Here is a 23,279-nt window from a genome sequence, read left to right as displayed (position 1 = left end):
CTGTGGGTATAGGTAAGAAAGAAGAGCAAGATGATTTCCATCTAACAGACTGTAGCCTGTTTGTAAGATAACTTGAAAACCATGAGAGTTAAACTGGGATAGATTAAGGTTAGCCAATTTAGTCAAAAGTTTAAGCTGGGATACTGTGCTGTGTCAAATGCCTTAGATACGTCAAGGAACAGACATGAGACTTGATTATTGCTGTTCTTAGCTTCAGCAATGGTGTGGGTGAAAGACAAAAGGGCTGTAAACGTGCTGTAATTTGTAAATTGAGGTCCCAAGTTGGTGCTCTCCGGGGCAGTCTTATGTTTTTAGCCCCTCTGAGGTACTGCTTTAGCAAGGGATGAGAGAATAAAGGAGGATCCATGTTATAATGTGCAGAAATGGCAGAGGTGTGGATCTTAACTGATGAAAAGGATAGGTCTCTGTCCAGCATCTCAGTTAAGTATTGTAAAATCTGAGGAATGTTTGGAACAAGAGGGTCAAGGCTGTGAGCCTGGTTCCAGGCGCAGAATCTCTTCCATTTTTCCGAGTAAAGCTTTCCTGGTGCTAGGCCTCCTGGCCTCCAAAATGACATCCATAACAGCTTGAGAGAGAGGTGTTGCCTGTTTGACTAAAGTATCTGCCATGCAGCCAGGTTTAGGGTTTTGAGCTGACCGTGCAGGATTTGATTGTTTTGTTGAGTCATAACGTGTGGAATTTGGGGCAAAATCCATGGTGGGCCCTGCACCAAGTTCCTTAAGATAGGGTACCAGTGCTGGCGTGGCCAGTCTGGAGCAATCAGAATCATCTGTGTTTTTTCTTGTCTGGCTTTTAGGAGTACCTTTGAAAGGAGAGGCAGTGGTGGGAAGCCATAGACTTTTAGGTTTCTCCAGCTGAACAGAAGAGCATCCACTTTCCATGCTCGTTTGTGATAAGTCCTTGTGCAGAATCTTTGTAGTTGGTAATTCAGTGGGGAGGCAAAAAGATCTATGTCTGGGCAGCCCCATGTTTGTGTTATCATGCTGAATATTTGTGGATTTAATTTCCATTCGTGAGGGTCCATGATATTTCTGCTTAGGTCGTCTGCCAGAGTATTTTTCTTTCCTTGCAGGAATTATGCTTGCAGGTGAACTTGGTACGTTAGAACTGTGTTCCACAAGGTCATGGCTTGCCTGCATAGGGGATAAGAATGAGTGCCCCCTTTGCTTGTTTATGTACCACATTACTGTGGTGTTGTCTGTCTTTAGTAATAGTTGTCCTGGATGCAGAAGGTCCTTGAAAGTTGTTAGGGCATTTTGAACAGCCAACATCTCTTTTTGGTTGATGTGAAGATGCATCTGGTCTGTGGTCCACTTGCCCTGAATGCATTTTCCTGCCATGTGTGCTCCCCAGGTGTAACCCGAAGCATCTGCTGTTAGAGTTTGCCTGGCAGTGGGTTGGGTAAAAGGCTGACCCTTTAGGTGACAAGCCTGTGCCCACCATCGACACTCCTGCTGTAGGCAGGGAATCATTGGAATTACTGCTTCTAAACTGTGAGTGTTGATTCCAAACACTTTTTAGGTACCATTGTAATTTCCTCATATGCAGTCTGGCATATGGTATTAGTAGTATGCAGGATGCCATGAATCCCAGGGCCTGCAGAATTTTTCTTGCAGGGAAATGGGACTTTTTTGCCAGTAATTGAAAATATTGAGTTAGTTGAACTTGTTTGTCTGGCTTGAGGTAAGCCATCTGGGCCACTGTATTTAAGCTGGCACCCAGGAATGTAATCTGTTGTGAGGGCACTAGTTTTGACTTCTTTTCGTTTACTGTGTACCCTAGAGAAAGTAGCAACTTTTTCACAAACGCCAGATGCTGTAGAAGAATGTCCTTCGTCTCTGCTTGAATGAGGCAGTCGTCCAGGTATGGATATATTTGAATTCCTTTTTGTATGCAAAATGTAATTACTGGTGCCAGGCACTTTGTGAAGACCCTGGGCGCAGTAGATAAGCCAAAGGGCAGTGCAGAAAATTGGTAGTGCATTGTACCAGCTTTGAATCTGAGGTATTTTCTGCAATTTTGTCTGATAGGGACATGCAGGTATGCCTCTTTGAGGTCCAGATTAACAAGCCAAGCCTTCTTGCCAAGCATGGGTAGAAGCTGCTGTAATGTCAACATTTTGAATTTCAGAATATCCAGGTAAGTATTCAGAATTGAAAGGTCCAGTATGGGCCTCCAGGCTTTGTCCTTTCTGGGGACCAGGAAGAGTCTTGAGTAAAATCCTTGTCCTTGTTCCTGTTGTGGTACTTTTTGTATAGCTTTCATGTCCATGAGGGCTGAAATTTCTTTTTGTGCCTCTGCCCATTGATTTTGTGGCAGGTCTGGCATTCCTTTTAGCTTTGGTAAAGTATGAAAGTGGAATCTGTAACCTTGAGGCACAATATTCAGGACCCATTTGTGTTGGGTGATTGTTTGCCAGTCTTGAGAAAAAAGTGCTAGTTTTCCCCCCTAAGGGGGCTTCCAAAAGGGACGTGCTTGGCGTACGCAGAGGAAAGTCATTGTGACTGTTTCCTGTAAGGTTGAGACTTGTCCTCATCTCCTTTTGGGGTTGAGGTGCCCCACTGTCGTTGTCTGTTTGAGCCTTGGGGTTGAGATCTGCCTCTTGGGCGTCTGTATCTGCCTCTCTGTGGTCTGTCTGACACTGGAAAGGACCAATTCTTTGTTGGCCAATTTCTGCTAAACCGAGGTGGCTGTACCTGTAAGAAATCCTTGACTGTTTGCATAGATTTAACTTTATCCTCCATTTTCTTTTAACACCTCTTCTGCCTTAACACCAAACAAGGTATCATGCTGTAAAGGAGCATCCAATAATTTTGCCTTAACATGATCAGGTAAACTCTGTTCTTTTAACCAAGCACGTCTTCGAATAACAGAACCTGTAACTGCGGCTCTACAAGAGGCCTCTAAAGAATCAAAACCACATTGCAGAGTATGTTTTCCCACCTGTTCAACTACATGCAATAAATCCTGCATTCCTTTACAAATCAGGAGCTTCTGAGCTTGCAAGCATTTTCTGTTTTAACTGAGCCATTAAATATTGTTGGTACTTAAGCATGTGAAACTGACAATTTAAAGCTCTTACTGCTAAAGTTGCAGACGTGTATACTTTCTTCCCCCATCTATCCAAAGCTCTGGAATCTGTCAGAGGGTACTGGACTTTTAGCAATGGAAGCCTTAACCCCTTTTGGACCCTGGGAAATAGTTTCTGGATCAGCAGAAGGGTTTTTGTAAAGAAACTTGTGAGAGTCAGGGACTCTATTACACCTATCTGGCTTGGCTGGAGCAGGGGGCAAAGAGTCGGGGGATAAGCTAGATTCAGAGAACACATCTACAATATCTAGCAAAGGCGGAATAGCCAGGGGCCTGTGCTGAGGCAATAAGAGGAAATCCCTGAGCCTTTTCTTGGATTCTGAGTAATCCTGACTTTCCCAATGGAAATGCTCCCTCATGGTATGTAAAGTTTCCCCAAAAGAATAATCCTCAGGAGGATAGGCTGAATGGATGGAATCCTCAGCATCAGAGTCCTCATAGGGGGGTAGAAAGTATCCCTGGTCTGAAGAGGAATCAAGAGGAAATGGAAACCTGATCAGAGGAGTCCGTGTGTATCCTGCCTAGGCCTTTTCTCAGGGGGGGAGGTGGGAACCCCTGATTAGAGTAATGAGATCTTCGGCCATTTTAAGCATCCATTTCTTAGGCATGGAGGACTGTCCAGGAGAATGCTGTACTTGTTTCGTTGTCTTTAATGGTATCTTTGTCTTGGCTGTTGTTTTAAATGGTAAGTTGTGAAGGTCTGAAAACACCTTCAGAAGCCGATGCCTGCTCAGCGGCTCCGGACCCATCTGAGGGATTAGTTTCCGTAGGCCCAATACCCTGAGTTTTCAGAGGCCTAGATGTCTCCACGTGGAAGTCGGAAGCGGCCTGTGGCTCTGAGGTAGCGGGTGTCAGGGGCTGCGAAAGCGCCTCACTGAGAACCGGCGACTGGCCTAGAAGAGGTTTCGTTGTCGGTTTTGGACCTCGGATGCCGGTCTTTTTCCTTGTCTTTGCGTTTTTTCAGTATTGAGGTTGTCGGCTGATCCGACGGCATAGTATAATTGAACCTTCGGCCAAAGTAGTGCAAAGCAAAATCAAAACGCCTTTTTATAGTGCGTTTGTTAAATCTAGCACAAAACCGACAACTAGTGATGTCGTGATCAGGGCCTAGGCATGGAATACATAAGAGTGGAAGTCCTTATGAGGTATTTGCTTCCCACAAGAAATGCAATTATTAACTTTTTCTGGCATTGGTCTGAGGCAAGAAAAAGGTTTCCCCAACGGGGTACTTAGCTTTATTGAAGACTTCAGATCTGAAATTCGACTTAGAAAATCTCAGGAGACAGCCGACCAGCACTTGCGAACTGCTTCTTCTTCGGGCACTGCGCGGCAAGAAAGACTGAAGAAAATGGCGTTGGATGCATATTATATACCCCTGGCGCACTGACGTCCGGGAAGAAGCGACAGCAACCGACGCCGGACCAAGACTTGGGAACTCTGGCCGACTGCGGGACCGCCTGACGGCAGGATAACCCAAGTGTGATGACTGCAGCAGTGTAACACGATGAGCATCAGCGTTTGAAAGAGGAGTGTTCAGAATTGCTACATTATCCGCCATGCTGCCAGATTTAAGGTCCTGAGTTGGCTGTGCAGGATCTGATTGTTTTGTTGGGTCAGCAAGTGAGAAGTTTGAGGTAAAATCCATGCTGGGCCTCGAGACAAGCTCTTTAGGATTGGGTACCAGTGCTGGCGTGGCCAGTCTGGTGCAATCAGAATCATTTTTGGCTTCGCTTGTCTGACATTTAGGAGTACTCTGGGAAGGAGAGGCAGTGGGGGAAAAGCATATACTGTTAGATTTTTCCAGCTGAATGATAGTGCATCCACTTTCCATGCTTGCTTGTGATAAATCCTTGTGCAAAATCTCTGCAATTGGCAGTTGTGAGGAGAGGCAAATAGATCTATGTCTGGGCATCCCCATTTCCTTATTATCATGCTGAAGACTTGTGGATCCAGTTTCCATTCGTGGAGATCCATGAGGTTTCTGCTTAGTTCATCTGCCAGAGTATTTGCTTTTCCTGGCAGGAATTGTGCTTGCAGGTGACATTGAAGAGCCAATGCTGTGTCTCATAAGGTCATTGCTTGTCTGCAGAGGGGGTAGGAATGTGTACCTCCCTGCTTGTTTATGTACCACATGACCGTAGTGTTGTCTGTCTATCAATAACTGTCCTGGATGAAGCAGGTCCTTGAAAGCTGTCAGGGCATTTTGAACATCTAGTATCGCTTTTTGATTGATGTGAAGATGCATCTGGTTTGCAGGCCATGTGCCCTGAAAACATTTTCCTGCCATATGGGCCCCCCAGGCATAATCAGATGCATCCGTTGTCAGTGTCAGTCTCGCTGTGGGTAAACTGAATGGCAGACCCTTGTTGTGGTGACAGGCTTCTGCCCACCATCGAAACACCTGTTGTAGGCAGTGAATGAGTGCAATTACTGTCTCCAGGCTGTGGCAATGCTGAGTCCAAACACTTTTTAGACACCACTGTAGTCTCCTCATATGCAGTCTGGCATATGGAATTAGTAGAATGCAGGATGCCATGAAACTCAAGGCCTGCAGGAATTTCCTTGCAGATAAGTGGGTTTTTGTTGCCAATTTCTTGAAATAAGTAATCAGTTGCTTTTGCTAGTCTGGCGTGAGATAAGCCATCTGGGCAGTTGTATTTAAGCTTGCACCCAGGAATATTATCTCTTGAGAGGGCACTAGTTTTGATTTCTTTTCGTTTACTGTGTACCCTAGGCCAATTAGTAATCTTTTTACAAACGCCAGATGCATTAGAAGTGTGTCTGTTCTCTGCTTGAATTAGGCAGTCATCCAAGTAGGGATATATTTCAATTCCTTTTTGTCTGCAAAATGCAATTACTGGTGCCAGGCATTTTGTGAAGACCCTGGGCGCAGTTGATAAGCCAAAAGGCAGAGCAGGGAATTGGTAATGCATTGAGCCAGCTATGAATCTGACGTATCTTCTGCAAGATTGTCTGATTGGGACATGCAGGTATGCCTCTTTTAGGTCCAAAATTACGAGCCAAGCCTTTTTGCCCAGCATGGGCAGTAGCTACTGTAGAGTCAACATCTTGAATTTTGTAACTTCCAGAAACGTGTTTAGTATAGACAGGTCCAGTATTGGTCTCCAGGTTTTGTCCTTCCTGGGTACTAGGAATAGTCTGGAGTAAAATCCTTGCCCCTGCTCTTGTTGTGGTACTTGCTGAATGGCCCTCATGTCCATGAGGGCTGTAATTTGTTTCTGTGCCTCTGCCCGTTGATTGTGTCGCAGGTTTGGCATACCCTTTGATCTTGGCAGAGTGTGAAAATGGAACCTGTAGCCTTGGGACACTATGTTCAGGACCCATTTGTCTTGGGTAACCATTTGCCAATTTGATGAAAAAAGTGCTAGTTTTCCCCCTAAGGGGGCTGTCAAAAGAAAAGTGCTTGGATCTGGTAGAGGAAAGTCATTCGGACTGTTTTCTGTAAGGTTGTGATTTGTCTTTTCCGCTTTTGGAGGTAGGAGCACCCCATTGTTTAGGCTTGTATGAGCTTTGGGGCTGAGATCTGCCTCTGGGATGCCTGTATCTGCCTCTCTGAGGTCTGTCTGACACTGGAAAGGACCAATTTTTAGAAGGCCAGTTTCTGCTAAACCTGGGTGGCTGTACTTGTAAGAAATCCTCTACTGTCTGCATGGATTTAGCTTTATCCTCCATTTTTTCAACACCGCTTCTGCTTTAGTACAAAACAAAGTATCATGCTGTAATGGTGCATCTAATAATTTGCTTTAACATGATCAGGCAGATTCTGTTCCTTTAACCAAGCATGCCTTCTAATAACAGAACCTGTAACAGCAGCCCTGCAAGAGGCCTCCAGTGAATCATAACCACATTGCAAAGTATGCTTTCCCACTTGTTCAGCTGCATGCAATAAATCCTGCAATTCCTTGTTCTCTGAACATTCAGTATTTGTCAACAATTTCTCTTTAAGCAGAGACATTAAATACTGCTGATATTTAAGCATATGAAACTGACAATTTAAAGCCCTCACAGCCAGGGTAGCAGAAGTGTAGACTTTTATCCCCCATCTGTCTAGAGCCCTAGAATCCCTATCAGAGGGGACAGGGTTTTTTTGCAGTGGAAGCTTTGACCCCTTTGGGACCCTGACATATAGTTTCTGGGTCAGCAGCGGGGTTTTTGTATAGGAATTTATGAGAATCCGGGACCCTGTAGTACCTGTCTGGCTTAGCAGGTGCAGGGGGTAAAGAGTCAGGGGACAGTCCGGACTCTGAAAAAACATCATCTACAATGTCTACAACAGGTGGAATAGCAAGGAGTCTGTGCTGAGGAAGTAGCAGAAAGTCCCTGAGCCTTTTCTTAGACTCAGAGTAATCTTGGCTTTCCCAGTGGAAATGCTCCCTCATAGTATGCAGGGTTTCCCCAAAAGAATAATCCTCAGGAGGACAGGCTGAAGGAATGGATTCTTCAGCATCAGAATCCTCATAGGAAAGCATGGAGTAATCCTGTTCAGAAGAGGAATCGGAGGAAATAGAAACCTGATCAGAAGAATCATACTCTGTCTCTTGTCTAGGCCTCTTATCAGGAGGGGGATGGGAGCCCCTGATCAAAGTAATTCAATGCCATTTTGAGCACCTGTTTTTCAGGCATGGAGGTCTGAGTAGGAGAATGCTGTACTTGTTTTCTTTGTCTTTAGAGCTGCTTTAGTCTTAGAAGCTGAGGATGGCTTAATATATAGTTGTGTAGGTCTGAAGACACCCTCAGAAGCCGATGCCTGCTCAGCGCCTCCGGACCCATCTGAGGGAATAATTTCCGAGTGTCCAATACCTTGAGTATCCAGAGGCCCAGTTGGCTCCATGTGGGAGTCGGTAGCGGACGCCAGGGGCTGCCAAAGAGCCTCACTGAGAACCGGCGAACCAGCGGCTGTCCTAGAAGAGGCCTCGGTCTGTTTTGGACCTCGGATGCCTATCCTTTTCCTTGTCCTTGCGTTTTTTTGTAAACTCCGGTTGTCGGCTGTTCCGACGGCATAATATAATTAAATCTTCGGCCAAAGTAATGAAATGCAAAATCAAACCGACGCTTGATAGTGCGTTGGTTAAATCTAGCACAAAACCGACAGCTAGCTACGTTGTGATCAGGGCCTAGGCAAGGAATACAGTAAGAGTGAAAATCCTTATGAGGTATTTGCTTCCCACAAGAAATACAATTGTTAACTTTTTCTGACATCTGTCTGGAGCAAGAAAAAAGTTTCCTCAACGGGGTACTTGGCTTTAATGAAGACTTCGTTTCTGAAATTCGGATTTGAAAATCTCACGAGTCGGCCGACCTGCACTTGCGAACTGCTTTTGCTTCGGGCACCATGCGGAAAGAAAGACTTAAGAAAATGGTGTCAGCTGCATCTTTTACACCCCTGGTGCTCTGACGTCAGGGAAGAGGCGACAGCAACCGACACCGGACCTAGACTTTGGAATTCTGGCCGACTGAGGGTAGCCTGCCAGCAGGATAACCCAAGAGTAATGACTGCAACAGTGACACACGAACATCTGCTACTGCTTCAGGCTCCACGACAAGAATGACTGATGTAATGGGGCCAGCTGCTCTCCTTTATGCCACTGTCGACCTGACGTCAGTCCACAGGCGACAACAGCCGGCGCAGGGGGAAAACTTGACTTTGGTATTCAGGCCGACCAAGGGTTACCCAGTAGGGATAGCCCACAAGTGATGACTGCAACAGTGAAACACCAAGAACATCTACATTTACTACTATATTCACAGCTACAAAAACAGTTGAAAGAATGCACATCCCAGAGGAGTAGTAATTATTGCAGTAAGTTTACATAACATACCTTTCTAATGAACTACTCGTAACATTTCTCTAATTAAGCTGGAAATGCAATCTAACAGCAAAAGAAAATTTTTAAATCTGATATCAGAATCATACTAGAAATACTAAAATATCAATTATTTTTCTAACTAAATAAATAAACTAATTCTACCTAACCAAACATATAGAACAAGCAAGACCTTTCCAATATGTAACTTGTAAAAGACGATATCATTACTTCTAATCTCAAAACAGAGTTCCTGCTACAACATAAACACAATGAAAAAGTATTTAAAGGATAAGAGTGAGGAATTAATACATATTCATGCTAAAAGTGCAGTTCTACATGACAAAAAAAGCACTAACTGCTAGAGCACATACCGCTAAGGGACCACACACAGTAGGAACATGCATTTAAAAACTGCGCCTGTTAATCAGGAGGTTCAAATAAACTCGCACTGGACGTGAAGGGGAGGGGGGAGGGATTCTCTAAAAAGATTCAAGAACATCTAATAAACGTGCCAGTAGACCTTGTCTGTGGCTAATGGAACAAAAAAAAATCAATTAACAGCCCTAGACCCTGAGGTTACTGAGAACAGAGTTAAAAGTTCTTTAAATCCAACTAGAGAGAGAATTCTGTAAATAGAAATTTACCACACTATAAGACAAGATATACAAAGAGCTTAACAACAAAAATAAAATAGCATGCATTAAATTACAATATCACAGGGCACAGTTGTTAAAAAGTACAGTTGTGTACAATTACCATAAATGTAAACGTTTGAGTGTATTCACTGCTGCAGTCATCACATTTGGGTTATCTGCTTGCAGGTAGCCCTCAGTCGGCCTGATTAACAAAGTCTTGGGTCCTGTGTCGGTTGCTGTCCCTTCTTCCATGACGTCAGGGGTATAAAACATGCAGCCAACGCAATTACATCGTTTTTTCTTGCCACAGATGTCAGGCGCCCCCCTAATGGGAAGCAATTAAATATAAAATTACAATGATATACCTCCAACAAAAAAGCATACACACAAAAAATGCATTTAAGCATAGTAAAGGAAAGTAGAGGTATAGCCAAAAGAAGTTAGGGGGCTGGAGGGAGGGTAACCAGGACTGCAACAGTGAATACACTCGAACATCTACATTTATAGTAAGTGTACACAACTGTACTATGTTCTTTGTGTTTCACTGTTGCAGTCATTACATTTAGGAAGATTCCCAAAGCTACGGTTAAGAGCAGGAATTTAGATAGCATTAGGACCAGCTATAAGGCCCTGCAAGACTGCAGAGGCAAAGCCAGCTCTGGATTTAGAGAAAATTGGCAAATGATAATGCTAGGTGAAAGTATGTACAGAACTCCAGGTAGCACCTTCTAGGATGTCCCTGGTAGGGACACCTCTGAGAAAGGCTGTAGAGGTAGATGCAGCCCTGATGAAGTGAGGTCTAATCCCCTGAGGGATAGGCTTTCCATGGTGCTTACAGCAGAAATTAATGTAATGGCCATTCCATTTAGAAATGGTTTGCTTTGAAATAGCCTTCCCCTCTGCCCCTGCAGCAAATGCCACCAGCAGTTGTTCAGATTTCCTTTGAGGTTTAGTCCTGTCCAAGTAGAATCTAAGTTGTCTGTGCACATCTAAGGAATGCAGTAACCGTTCCCCTTTGTTCTGTGGATTGGGAAAGAAGGTTGGCAAATGAATGGACTGATTAAGAGCCACAGTGGACCTTGGGCATGAAGGATGGATTGGTTCTGAGGGACACCCTGTCAGCATGAAAAATGATGAAAGGCTCCATTGCCATAAGGGCCTGTAATCCAGATACCCTTCTAGCTGAAGTGATTGCTAAAAGAAAAACTGTTTTCCAAAAAAGAAATTTTAAGTCTGCAGTAGCAGCTGGCTCGAAAGAAGGTAGCGTGAGTTTCTTCAAAACAAAGTTAAGGTCCCAGGCTGGGGTTGGAACTCTCCTGGGTGGTCTCAAATTTTTGGCCCCTCTGAGGAACTTTTTGAGCAGTGGATGAAAGAAGAGGGGAGGTTCCGAGTAATAATGAGCGGAAATGGCTGAGGCGTGGATTTTAATGGAGAAAAAAAGACAGGCCCTTGTGAAGCATCTCAGTTAAGTATTGTAAAATCTGAGGTAAATTGGGCGCTGCTGTGCTCATCCCTTGAGATTGGTTCCAGGCAAAGAATATTTTCCATTTTTCAGTATAAGATTTTCTAGTACTAGGCCTCCTTGCCTCTAAAATGATATCCATCACAGGTTTACTGAAAGATGGTAAAGGAGAGATTATGTTATTAACCAGGCTGCAAGGTTCAGTGTTAGAAGCTGAGTGTGCAGAATCAGGTTCTCCTGCTGAGACAACAGTGAAGGAGTCTGACACAGGTGCCATGGGGGTAACCGTGACACACTGCGCAGGAGGGAGTACCAGTGTTGGCATGGCCAGTCTGGAGCAATCAAAATCATCCTTGGTTTGTCCTGTTTGATTTTTAGCAGTATTTTGGAGAGCAGAGGCAGAGGGGGAAGGCATAGACTGAAAGGTTTTGCCAGCTGATGGACAGAGCATCCACTTTCCAGGCTCATTTGTGGGGAGTCCTTGTGCAAAATTTGTCCAATTGGTAGTTCAGGGGAGAGGCAAATAGGTCTGTATCTGGGCTCCCCCATTTGCTTGTCAACATGTTGAAAATCCTTGGCTCCAGTTTTCACTCGTGTGGGTCCATGAGGTTTCTGCTTAGTCCGTCTGCCAGAGTATTAAATTTTCTTGGCAGGAGTTGAGCTTGTAGGTGCACTTGGGAGCTCAAGGCTGTGTTCCACAATGCCATGGCGAGTCTGCAGATGGGGTAGGAATGTGTACCCCCCTGTTTGTTTATGTAACACAACAGTGGTGTTTGTCCATCTTTACCATTAGTTGTCCTGGAAGAATGTCGTCCTTTAAGGCTGCCAGAGCATTCTGTACAGCTAACATCTCTTTTTGATTGATACGCAGGTGCATTTCATTTGGGTTCCTTTTGCCCTGAATGCACTTCCCCTGCCAGGTGAGCCCCCCATGCATAGTCTGATGCATCTGTTAGGGTTTGAGCGGCAGGGGGTGGTGTGAAAGGTAGTCCCTTGTTTTGGTGGCAGGCCTCTGCCCACCAAAGGAAGTCTAGGTGTAGGCAAGGTATGATAGGAATCATTGCTTCTAGATCCTGAGAATGTTGACACCATAGGCTTTTTAGATACCACTGTAGTTTCCTCATATGCAGTCTTGCATATGAAATTAGAAGAATGCAGGAGGCCATGAAACCCAAGGCTTGCAGTATTTGTCTTGCAGATAGCAGGGGTTTTTGTGGCCACTTATTTGAAGTAGGTTGTCAAATGAATTTGTTTCTCTGGTGTGAATTAAGCCATCTGGGAAGTTGTATTAAAGCTTGCTCCCAGGAATATAATTTGTTGACAGGGTACAAGGTGTGATTTATTTTCGTTTATGGTGTACCCCAGACAAGTTAGAACCCTTTGTACAAAGGCCAGATGATTCAAAAGTATGTCCTGGCTTTCTGCCTGAATTAGACAATCGTCCAGGTATGGGTATTAATTGAATATTTCTTTGCCTGCAAAATGCAATAACTGGAGCTAAGCACTTTGTGAATAACCTGGGCGCAGTAGATAAGCCAAAGGGCAGTGCAGACAACCGATAATACGTGTAAGCGCAAGTATCTTCTGCAAGATTCCCGGACTGGGATGTGCAGGTATGCTTCTTTTAAATCTAGTGTTGCCAACCAGGCATCTTTGCCTAGCATAGGAAGTAATTGGTGAAGAGTCAGCATCTTGAATTTTTGAATCTCCAAAAAGGTGTTTAGAGTAGACAGGTCCAGGATAGGACGCCATGAATTGTCTTTTCTGGGTACCAGGAAAAGACTCTAGTACAAACCTTGCCCCTTTTCCTCTTCTGGCACCAGCTGAATAACCCCCCAAGTACTTGTTTTTGGGCCTCTGCCCACTGATTTGGGGGTGGGTCCAACCACCCATTTGGTGTTGGCAATGTGTGGAAGTGAAATCTGTATCCCTGGGACACTATATTTACAACCCATTTGTCCTGGGTAATGAGTTCCCAGTTCTTTGCATGAAGAGCAGTCTTCCCCCCAAAGGGGCAGTCAGTTGATAAGTGCTTGGAAATTTTAAAAGGAAGTCACTGAGCCAGTTTACCATAGGGGGGGAGTGTTATTACTCCCAGATTTGGAAGTGGAGACCCCCCCCCACTGCTTAGTCCTGTGTGTCCCCTGGGACTTAAATCTGGGGTTTTTGCTGTCTGGGTTTGACTTGAAGACCTGGAAGGGGCTGGAAAGGGCCAGCGCCTACTAAATCTAGGAGGCTGAACTTGTAAGAAATATTTAACAGTTTGCATAGATTTAGCTTTATCTTCCATCTTTTTAAGAACTTCCATAGCCTTGTTGCCAAACAGGCGGTCCTGAATTAAGGGAGCATCCAACAATTTAGCTTTTACATGATCAGGCAAAGATTGCTCCTTAAGCCAAGCATGCCTTCTGAGCACAGATCCAGTAACAGCAGCCCTGCAAGAGGCCTCTAAAGAATCAAAACCACATTGCAAAGTATGTTTTCCAACTTGTTCAGCAAAATGCATTAAATTCTGTAATTTTTTAATTTACACACAGTCTGGAATCAACATAATTTTCTGTTTAAGCAATCCAATAACATGATGCTGATACTTTAACATATGAAACTGACAGTTTAAAGCACTAATGGCCAAGGTTGCAAAAGTATAAACCTTCTTACCCCATCTATCCAGTGCCCTGGAGTCTCTATCAGAAGGGGTAGGATTTTTAGCAATAGAAGCCTTAATGCCCTTGGGCCCCTGTGAAATAGTCTCCGGATCCGCAATAGAAACGCAATGTGTTCCGGCCCCAAAATCCGGACAATACCAAGAAAGGAGGGGGGGTATCCATATTCATCAAGGACACCCACACCTCAAGACTGGTGGCAACGCACGATGCATCGGAGACCATCCAGGTGCAATTAACCATAGGCAAGACTGCTCTGCAAATTGCAGCATGTTACAGGCCACCCTCACAAACTCAGGAACCTCACATGGCTTTCCTGAAAACACTGGAGGGGATAAATGTATCTCCAAACACCATCATACTAGGTGACTTCAATTACCCTAATATAGACTGGGAACATTACTCGAGCCCAAACACCCTAGCCCAAAAGTTCCTGGAATTCATAAACTCAAATGCCATGGAACAACTAGTCACCATCCCCACAAGAGGAGAAAACATACTTGATCTCATCATCACGAACATGGGAGCACAATGTTCAACACCGGAAGTATACCCCTCACTCGTGAGATCTGATCACAAACTAATCTTGCTGGAGGTCCTCATCCCACCCCACCTGAAATAAAAAGACCACAGTAAAACTTCTCGAAGCCGACTTCACAATTCTAAAGACTAGTGTGGTCTCCTTTAAGGCCCCGAGCTGGAAAACAGTACTCAAGCCACTGAATCACTTACAAATGCCTTCTACCAGCACCTGCAGGACTGCATGGATAAGGCAATCCCAAGCAAAACAAAGACTCTTTGTACCAAGGGCAAGCGTCCAGTCTGGTGGACCCCAGCCATAAACAAACTCTACAACAAAAGGAGGAAGCTACTACAAGATAGAGCAAAATCCTTAAAAGGTAAGACACCTTTGATCACTATAAGTAAAAACTAAGAGCTCTCATAAAATCATCCAAAGCAAATTTTGAGAGAAAAATAGCTAAAGACTCAAAAGACAATCATAAGGCCTTCTTTAGCTATGTTAGAAACCTGGGAGGAAACTCCCAGATATGCTCAGAACTGGTTCAAAATGATGTGAAGATTACTGATCCTACAGACATTGCCAACATACTGGCTGACAGGTTCAGTGCAAACTTCTCCCCTCCCCAAAGGAGAGATATCTAGACCAAATGGTTGCAGCCCCCCAAACATCTCAAACGCCCAAGTGAGTACTGCTCTCTCCAAAGCAAAAAACACAGCATCCATGGGACCTGATGGTGTCCCAGGCTGTGTGCTCCACAAACTCAACGAGGAATTAAACCCACAGCTAGGACAGCTGTTTAATCATAGTCTCACCTCTGGATACATACCCAGGGAGTGGCGCACTGTGACTGTGGTCCCACTTCACAAAGGCGGTGCCTCCACAGACCCTGGAAATTACCGGCCCATTAGCTTGACAAGCCTTATCTGAAAAGCTATGGAGAGGATCATAATGGACCTCATTAATAAAGACATAGGGAATTTGCAGACTTTGGATCCAACCCAGTTTGGCTTTGTCAAAGGCAGATCATGCCTTTTAAACTTGGTTGACTTTTTCGAAACAGTCACCAAAGCCATTGATGAGGGAAAGGCAGTCCATACAGCCTACCTCGATCTGGCGAAGGCCTTGATACAATACCCACTCGGGTATCATTGAAAAACTCATCAGCTTAAATGTTAACCCATACATCACAAGATGGGTTGCAAACTGGCTGAGTGACAGAACCCACAGGGTCAGAGTTGCTGGCGCCATGTCAGACTCAAAGCCTGTCACAAGTGGTGTCCCACAGGGCTCAGTCCTGGGCCCACTCTTGTTCGGCATCTACTTTTCCGAAGTACAAGCAAACACAGGAGGGTTATGGCTGACAAAGTTTGCAGATGACTGCAAACTGGGCGCCGTAGTCGAAAACACATCTGACACAGATATCCTTCAGAAGGGTCTCACAGAAACGGATGACTGGTGCCAGAGCCATAGCCTAAAGTTAAATGCCAAAAAATGCATAGTTATACCCTTCGGGAAAAACAAGGTTACCCCTAGCTACCATATAGGTGGTAATCCTCTGAGCACAGAAGAAGTTATCAGGGACCTGGGGACCCAGGTTGACAGTAGCCTGTCATTCGACACCCATGTAGCTAAAGTAGTTAGGAAGACCTTCTACATTGCCCACCTTATCATGAAGGGATTCACATCTAGATCAAGGGAAGTCATAGTCTCCCTATACTCATCACTCATCAGACCAATGATTGAGTACAATGCCCCATTCAGAATGTATCTGACCCGACACTTGCAGCAGCTGGAGAGGCCACAAAAGTTCCTCGCCAAAAGGATAAAGGGACTCAAAAATCTGTCCTATGCTGCCTGACTGAAAGAACTCCAGCTCTATTCAGTCGCTTACCGCTTGCTCAGAGGTGACCTTTGCCTGATATTACAAGGCCATGTCAAACCCAGATTTGATGAATATGCTTCACCTCAAAAAATCTAGATCCGTCAGAGCCACAAGGGCGGGAGACTTAAACCTCGACACGGCTATTAATAGGACGTGCTGGAGGGATAGATTCATCACCCAAAGACTCCCTATGCTGTGGAACAAAATCCCGGTATATGTGAGGCAGAGCACCTCGCTGGCCTTGTTCAAGAGAAATCTTGACCAATGGATGGGAGATCGCAGATATACTCCAGGGATTACCTCAGTGTCACTGCTAGACAGAGGCACAGCAAAATAATGGGTATAGTTCCCCATACAAAAGGGGTGATGTAAGCCACAAAACTATGGGCTAGGCTTATAAATGCCCTCGGGCAGATAGCCTAGTATGAACCTATGAACCTATAATAGGATTTTTGAAAAGGAACTTGTGTGACTCAGGGACCCTGTAGTATCAGTCAGGTTTTCTGTGAGCAGGAGGCAAGGAATCAGAGGCCAAACTAGATTCCGAAAAAGCATTAAAAACGTCTAGTACAGGAGGAATAGCTAAAGGCCTATGCTGAGGTAGGAGTAAGAAATCCCTAAGCCTCTTTTTTGTATCAGAAAAATCCTGGCTTTCCCAGTGGAAATGCTCCCTTAAAGTATGTAAGGTTTCCCCAAAAGAAAAATCCTCTTGAGGGGAAGCAGAGGGAATGATATCCTCTGCCTCAGAATCCTCATAAGTAGATAAGGGCAAGTCCAGATCATCAGAAGAATCAGAAAAAAACAGAATCCTGGTCAGAAGATTCATAAACGACTTCAATTCTAGGCCTCTTAGAAGGGGGGGGGGGTTGGCTACCCTGGATAAGAGTTATTAGATCTTCAGCCATTATTATCATTTGTTTTTTAGGCATACAGGCCTGAACATGTGGCCTGGGCGTCATTTTTTAGGCATGGTTCGGGATCTAGGCCTAACTGAAGAAGGAGGCGTCGGTTTAATATGCAAGTCCGTAGGCCTGAATACACCCTCAGAAGCCGGTGCCTGCACAGCGGCTCCGGACCCATACAGGGTAGAGATATCCACGGGTTCCATAGTTGAAGTATCTCACGACATACCGGACTCCGAATGGGTATCAGTAGAGGCCTGCGAGTCAAAAGTAGCGGGTATCAGGGGCTGCGAAAGCGCCTCACTGAGTACCGGCGAACTGGCGACTGGCTTAGGAGAAGCGTCTTTGGCAGTTTTGGACCTCGGCGGCCTCCCTCTGTCTTTATCTTTGCGTTTTTTCAGAATTCCGGTAGTCAAATGGCTAACTGACGAAATTTCAGGATAATTAAACCAAGAACCGAAATATTTAGAGGCGAAAATATACCGACGACGGATAGTGCGTTGATTAAATAAAGCACAAAACTCACAGCAAGGTACGTCGTGGTCAGGGCCTAGGCAAGGAATACAGTACGAATGAAAATCTTAATGAGCTATTTGCTTTCCACAAGTAATGCAATTATTAACTTTTACTGACATCGGTAAGGAGCAAGAAAAAGTTCCCCAATGGGGTACTTAGCTTTAGTTGAAGACTTCGGTTCTGAAACTCGAAAACGAAAATTTCAGGAGTCAGCCGACCAGCACTTCCAAACTGCTTCTGCTTCAGGCACCGCACGGCAAGAAAGACTGATGCAATGGCATCGGCTGCATGTTTTATACCCCTGACGTCATGTCATGGAAGAAGGGAAAGTAACCGATGCAGTACCCAAGACTTTTTTAATCAGGTCGACTGAGGGCTACATGCAAGCAGATAACCCAAATGTAATGACTGCAACAGTGAAACACTAAGAACATCTGGGCAATACAATCTGAATCTGAAAAGCAGATGTGTTTCAATGCTGTTCCTAGCGGTGTGCATAGCAGTGTAAAGTAACACTAATGTTTGGAGTCTTTTAATATAAAAGAAAAAACTAATGTACACTAAAAACAGTGAGCCGAGCTTCCTACTCACAAAAAGGAAATAAAATCCTGTTTTCTTCTGAAAATCTCTGATTCAACTTGGTAGTTATTTCAATTCTGAAAGCATGTCAGTTGGCGAGAGATGGGAGAGAACTAATGAACACTAGCCTGCTAGTTTAAATAGTCTCGGATGCTGCTTACTTGTATTGCAACCTTGATGGCTTTGCAGTTTAAAAATGGAGAGAACGCCAAGGGAACACACAGTAGAAACATGCATTTAAAAATCTATAATAAAAGAAAAAAAAAAAAATATATATATATATATATATATATATATATATATATATATATATATATATATATATATACATATATATATATAAATCAAAAGAATGCTAAGGGACCACACAGCAGTAACATGTACTTAAAAATCTATAACTTAAATCTAAATTTTATATATATATATATATATATATATATATATATATATATATACACACACACACACACACACACACACATATATATATATATATATATATAGATAGATAGATAATATACATTTAAATATATATAATCTAAAAATATATGTGAAGTATAATGCTTGTAAACATGAACTTAATACAGTTTGATTACATTTTATATAAATGTAAATTTGCCTGTGCCACAAGTGATAATTCAATAAAGGTGTTTAAAAAAATATTCGACAACACTGAAATGCCCTTTTATGGAAAATAATATTCACCTGCAAATAAAGATAAATTTTCTTATCAAACTAGTAATATCTTTGAATTTTTGACAGTTGAAATGCAAGCTAAACAAAATGGAAAGAACTCACCACTGACTGGTTCCTCTGTTTAAACAAGCATATTGGAGAAGAACCATCCCATCTTAACTATTGCCTCCAACCCTTCATACATACCATCCAAATGACAGTATTTATTCTTTGACTGAATATAGATGCTAATACTGCTCTACTAATAAAATCCAATATCAACTGGAGATCAAAGTACAGTTTGTTGTTGATACAGATAATTATGGGATAAATTTTCAGGGGTGTGTTTGATGTGAGAGGTACGCGGGACTCGTGCTTGTCAAAGGAAACCAGTATACATTTACTGATGAAGTTTTATTTAAGGATTTGACACCAGCTATCTGTTAGGGGCAGGGCAAAGGATCATGGTGTCAGCTACGAAGATTTTGAAGGCATCAAATTTGCAGTCACCTATAAATTTGGTGAGTCACAAACCCTTAGTATTAGCACCGACTTCCAAGAAATAAATGTCAAAGTGGTTCAAGGACTGAACCATAGGATACACAACCAGTGACAGGTCTTTTGGTGAAGGTAGAGCCACCCACCCTTATTTCCTGGGTTCTATTTGTGAGCCATTTTGCTATCAAGCTAGTTACATAGGGATTAACACTCTCCCTGACTTGGACATCAATTGCAGAGTTTCGTCTGCCTCTAACCTAGGCATAATAATCAATGCTTCCGAAGTGTTTCCAGTTGTGCCTTTCCTTCGCTTCCACATTCCTCTACTTTAAACAACTTTTCAATAAATGTTCAAAACAGCTTCAATATCTCTGTAGAATCTCTGGTTATTTTTCTATTAGATGCTCACTACATCCAGCAGCAACCCTTCATAGATTTTGTTGAGCGAGTCTTTGTGCTAAACATTTTTGTCCTCTGAAGTTACCACCAAAATATAGCTGTTAAACAGCAACCTTTCTAAACTCGTGCATACTATCCAAATACTCTCTTATTTTCCCTTTATTACTACACAATTGTTTCTCCTCTAGTTGAGAGATTCCACTTATTTTTAATACTTTAACTTTGTCAGCCCCTCTAATTTTTTTTTTACTTTTCTCCATATCTCTCTAACATTCCATGTTTTTAAACCCCATTTTCATTTTATCCCACTAAATACACATCTTTCTGAGAAAAATCTACATCATTCCTAGTGATGCTCAAATCATTTCCACTACCCACTCTTGATTTATCTTTACTTCACTACCCTACATTTTTATCTTACTTTTTATTAATAAATCTAAAACAATTACTGGATATGTTTCAAAGCTTTCAATTTAATACATATTCCCATGAAATCAAACTTCTATCCAATTATCTTACCTTGGGGAATAATACGGAAATTCTGTCTGGGCTTCTACTACTGAATTCACATCTTCAATACCAAGCATTCTCATACATTTCTTCAGAAATCTACCCTGTTCTGTTACATGTTCCATACTAGGTCTCAATATAGCCTCACTATTGCAAATTGTGTTCCAGTTCCCACACAAATATTCCTTGCTGCAAACTTATTTCTCTCCAAATTCTCTTTAGCTCCACAATTGCAGTTTTAGGTAGAAAGTAAATGAATGCCAGCATAATCGTCCTCCCATGCCAATAAACCCTTACTACCACAAATCTACCACTATTATCCTTTCCATCTGCCACTCTCTCCCATCTGTATGACTTCCCTTTTCCTTTGTCCCTGATATTTTGCTAAAAGCATATCCTGAAATCCTTTAATTTCTCATGCTCATTTATATCTTAACACATCTCCTTCAACATTACTATTTGTACCCTACACTTTCTAAAATAATTCAGTACTTTCTTCTTTTGTCTATGCATGCAAGACTATTTAAAAATCCATGATAATACAAAAGAAAAGCCAAAATGACAAAGCTATTACTCCTACCTACAATAGATGGCAGAGCTCTTGAATGCATTATTTCCATTTTTTACCCTTGCATCCTCACACAGTTTGGCAGGATGACCTCTTATGTACATGTTTTTCCGCGTTTCCATTTCACCATACATTACAGTTTAAGACTATTCAATAAAAACAGTCAAACTAAAATTATCAGAACCCTCCAACCCCTTTTTAACTTAGAAAAATCACACAAAACTATGTACATTTTCAACAAATGACGTTTCTCTCTCCAGGTAAAAGCCAATGCCCCTACACCCAGAGACATTACCAATGTAAAATGGTTCCCATGCTAAAGCATGTCTTAACAGTAGGTGTTCACAATTATACTAATAGCTATTCTTTTCTTATCCCTACTTCCCTCTCAGATGTGAAAAACAGTTTGCATGCATTCAGTGAACTAACTTTTAAGCCTTAAGAAAATGTACCATGGCTATATTTAAATGCACTGCATTGTGCACTATTAAATTAAATACAGTGAAGTACTAAGGCTGCCAGGGAGTCAACTACCTGCATAACGTATTCACGTCTTAGCATTTCAAACAATTTTTCGCTGAACTGCTTGCCAGTGTATCGTTAAATGTTAATTACGGAGCTCTCTGTACACTTCAGTCAGCAGGCAGTGTTCACATTTCCCATGGTTAATTGCTTGCACGTACAAAAAACTCATCTCCAAGTCTGTAATGGGGAAAAACTGCTGCCTTCGTAGATGCATAGAAGAATCTCTAAGTTTCACCCATAACACATTGTTCATCTCTCATAATTGCTACAGGCTGTATACAGACTTACAGTCTCCAGGTGAAAGTCTATAATGCAAACAATAGACAATGACTTTGCATTTTCATTGCCTTTCATCATTTTGTCTTATCAAGCCTTTCATCATTTTGTCTTATTTATCAAGCCTATTTCCTTAAAAATGTGTCTACAGCTTAAACCAAAGTCACTAATCCAGACATCTACCTCTATAAAACTAGGTAAATTATCTTAATTCTACATAAAACTATCAACCGTCTGACATCCCTCACACCAACAGCCCATTGACTTAACTTGCTTATATCTATACTTTCTTCCTTTGTTTGAATGTAAATAAAGCCTGGACACGTTACAGCTAAGAAAACATCCCTTAAATATATTTAATGTATCCATCAGTCACTGATAAGACCTTCCCCCACCTCACATTTAGAATACCACTAACTATAAACTGTTTCACAACACGGCACACAATTTACATAAATTAAATTGTTAAACAAACGTAATAACAAACACTGCTTTAATTAATGTTACTTGTTCAGTCCTTTCACTGTCATTGCAAAACATTAAAGGCTTAAAGTGGGGTGTCGTCTATTGTTCAACCACCAGTTCAACAGTCAACAAAATTCCAGTCACTTTTTACAGTCACATTTCTATTTCTTTATCTAATGTGACTGATGCTTTACCGTCTCCAACGTTACTGGTCTTCTTGCTAATCTTCTCCATCTCCTAATACCAAATTCATGGATCCCCATTATTTTAAAATATTTCATTGGCATTGTCTCTCTGTGGGTTTTACTACTGTCATAAGAATGAGAAGCAGTCTCATTTTCTGCTTTCTGGTTCACCCTTTGTTGGGTAATTCCTCCTCAGCCTGTTCTGTGTCCAAAATTGCCTTTCATCCTCCAAAAAAAAAAAAAAAAAAAAAAAAGCTTGACGCAGCAGTTTGAATCTCAAAGCTGACTTTTGACATTTTGCTTACTGTGAGTATAAACTTGCTTCCCTTCTGCTTGAAGTACAGTGAATAATTGTCAAAAGTGTCTTCTAGGTGATTTGGTTACATAAATATTGATGCAATACCACTTTTAAAAGTGGGTTAATAATGATAACTCTGCCATCAATTTCCAATACTTTTACCTTTTGTCATCATTTTGACAGGAGCGACTCTTTCTGCTGGTACGACCGCATTACTAATACAAGTCCTGGTTGCATTCTCATGGCAGTTTTTGGAGCATACACAGAATGCGCCCTCTCAATTAACAAATCATGTTGTGAACACCAGTCCAGTTTCTTATCTGTACTTTTAGAAAATAAATGCAATCTGTTCCACCCTGTTTTGCTGGACCAACAGAAAATCTCATGTTTTCTCTGCCTGCTCCATCTTCTAATGGCACTATTTCTAAAAAAAAAAAAAAGTGTTCTTGAAGAAACATGTTCAGCCTGTCAATTTTTTTCATTTCAGAATCTTATTTTTGTAGTTTTAGCAGTTCATTTCAACAGTGAGTTAAAGTTTCTTGCACCTTGGCAGTCTTTTGCTATCTGACATTATGTATTCCTTTACCGTTTCACTTATTTTAAACAAAAGTGTTTTTACTGTATTAGTCCTTAAAATAGATGGAATCCATCTCCTATAGAAAAAAAATGAAATAAAACTTTTTGTTGAATTGCTACAAGATTCCTCACAATCCGTTTTATTTCTTCTTTTCTGACTTTTTCTAAATTTCTTCTCCTTGCTGGCATCTAGGCAGTGTAAT

The 23,279-nt window shown here is 42.3% G+C and overlaps 1 protein-coding gene across 1 annotated transcript in view; it reads right to left on the bottom strand.

Annotated features, from left to right (window-relative positions):
- Positions 1-23,279, bottom strand: part of QSER1 (glutamine and serine rich 1) — a gene marked incomplete at its 5' end in the record, with an annotated part of 2,529,639 nt that overhangs the window by 1,433,758 nt on the left and 1,072,602 nt on the right. The window lies entirely within an intron of this gene.

Source organism: Protopterus annectens, chromosome 17.part0, assembly GCF_019279795.1.
Source record: "Protopterus annectens isolate FY-2018-M chromosome 17.part0, PAN1.0, whole genome shotgun sequence".
Taxonomy (NCBI): Eukaryota; Metazoa; Chordata; order Ceratodontiformes; family Protopteridae; genus Protopterus; species Protopterus annectens.
This window is presented reverse-complemented; position numbering and strand designations above follow the sequence as displayed.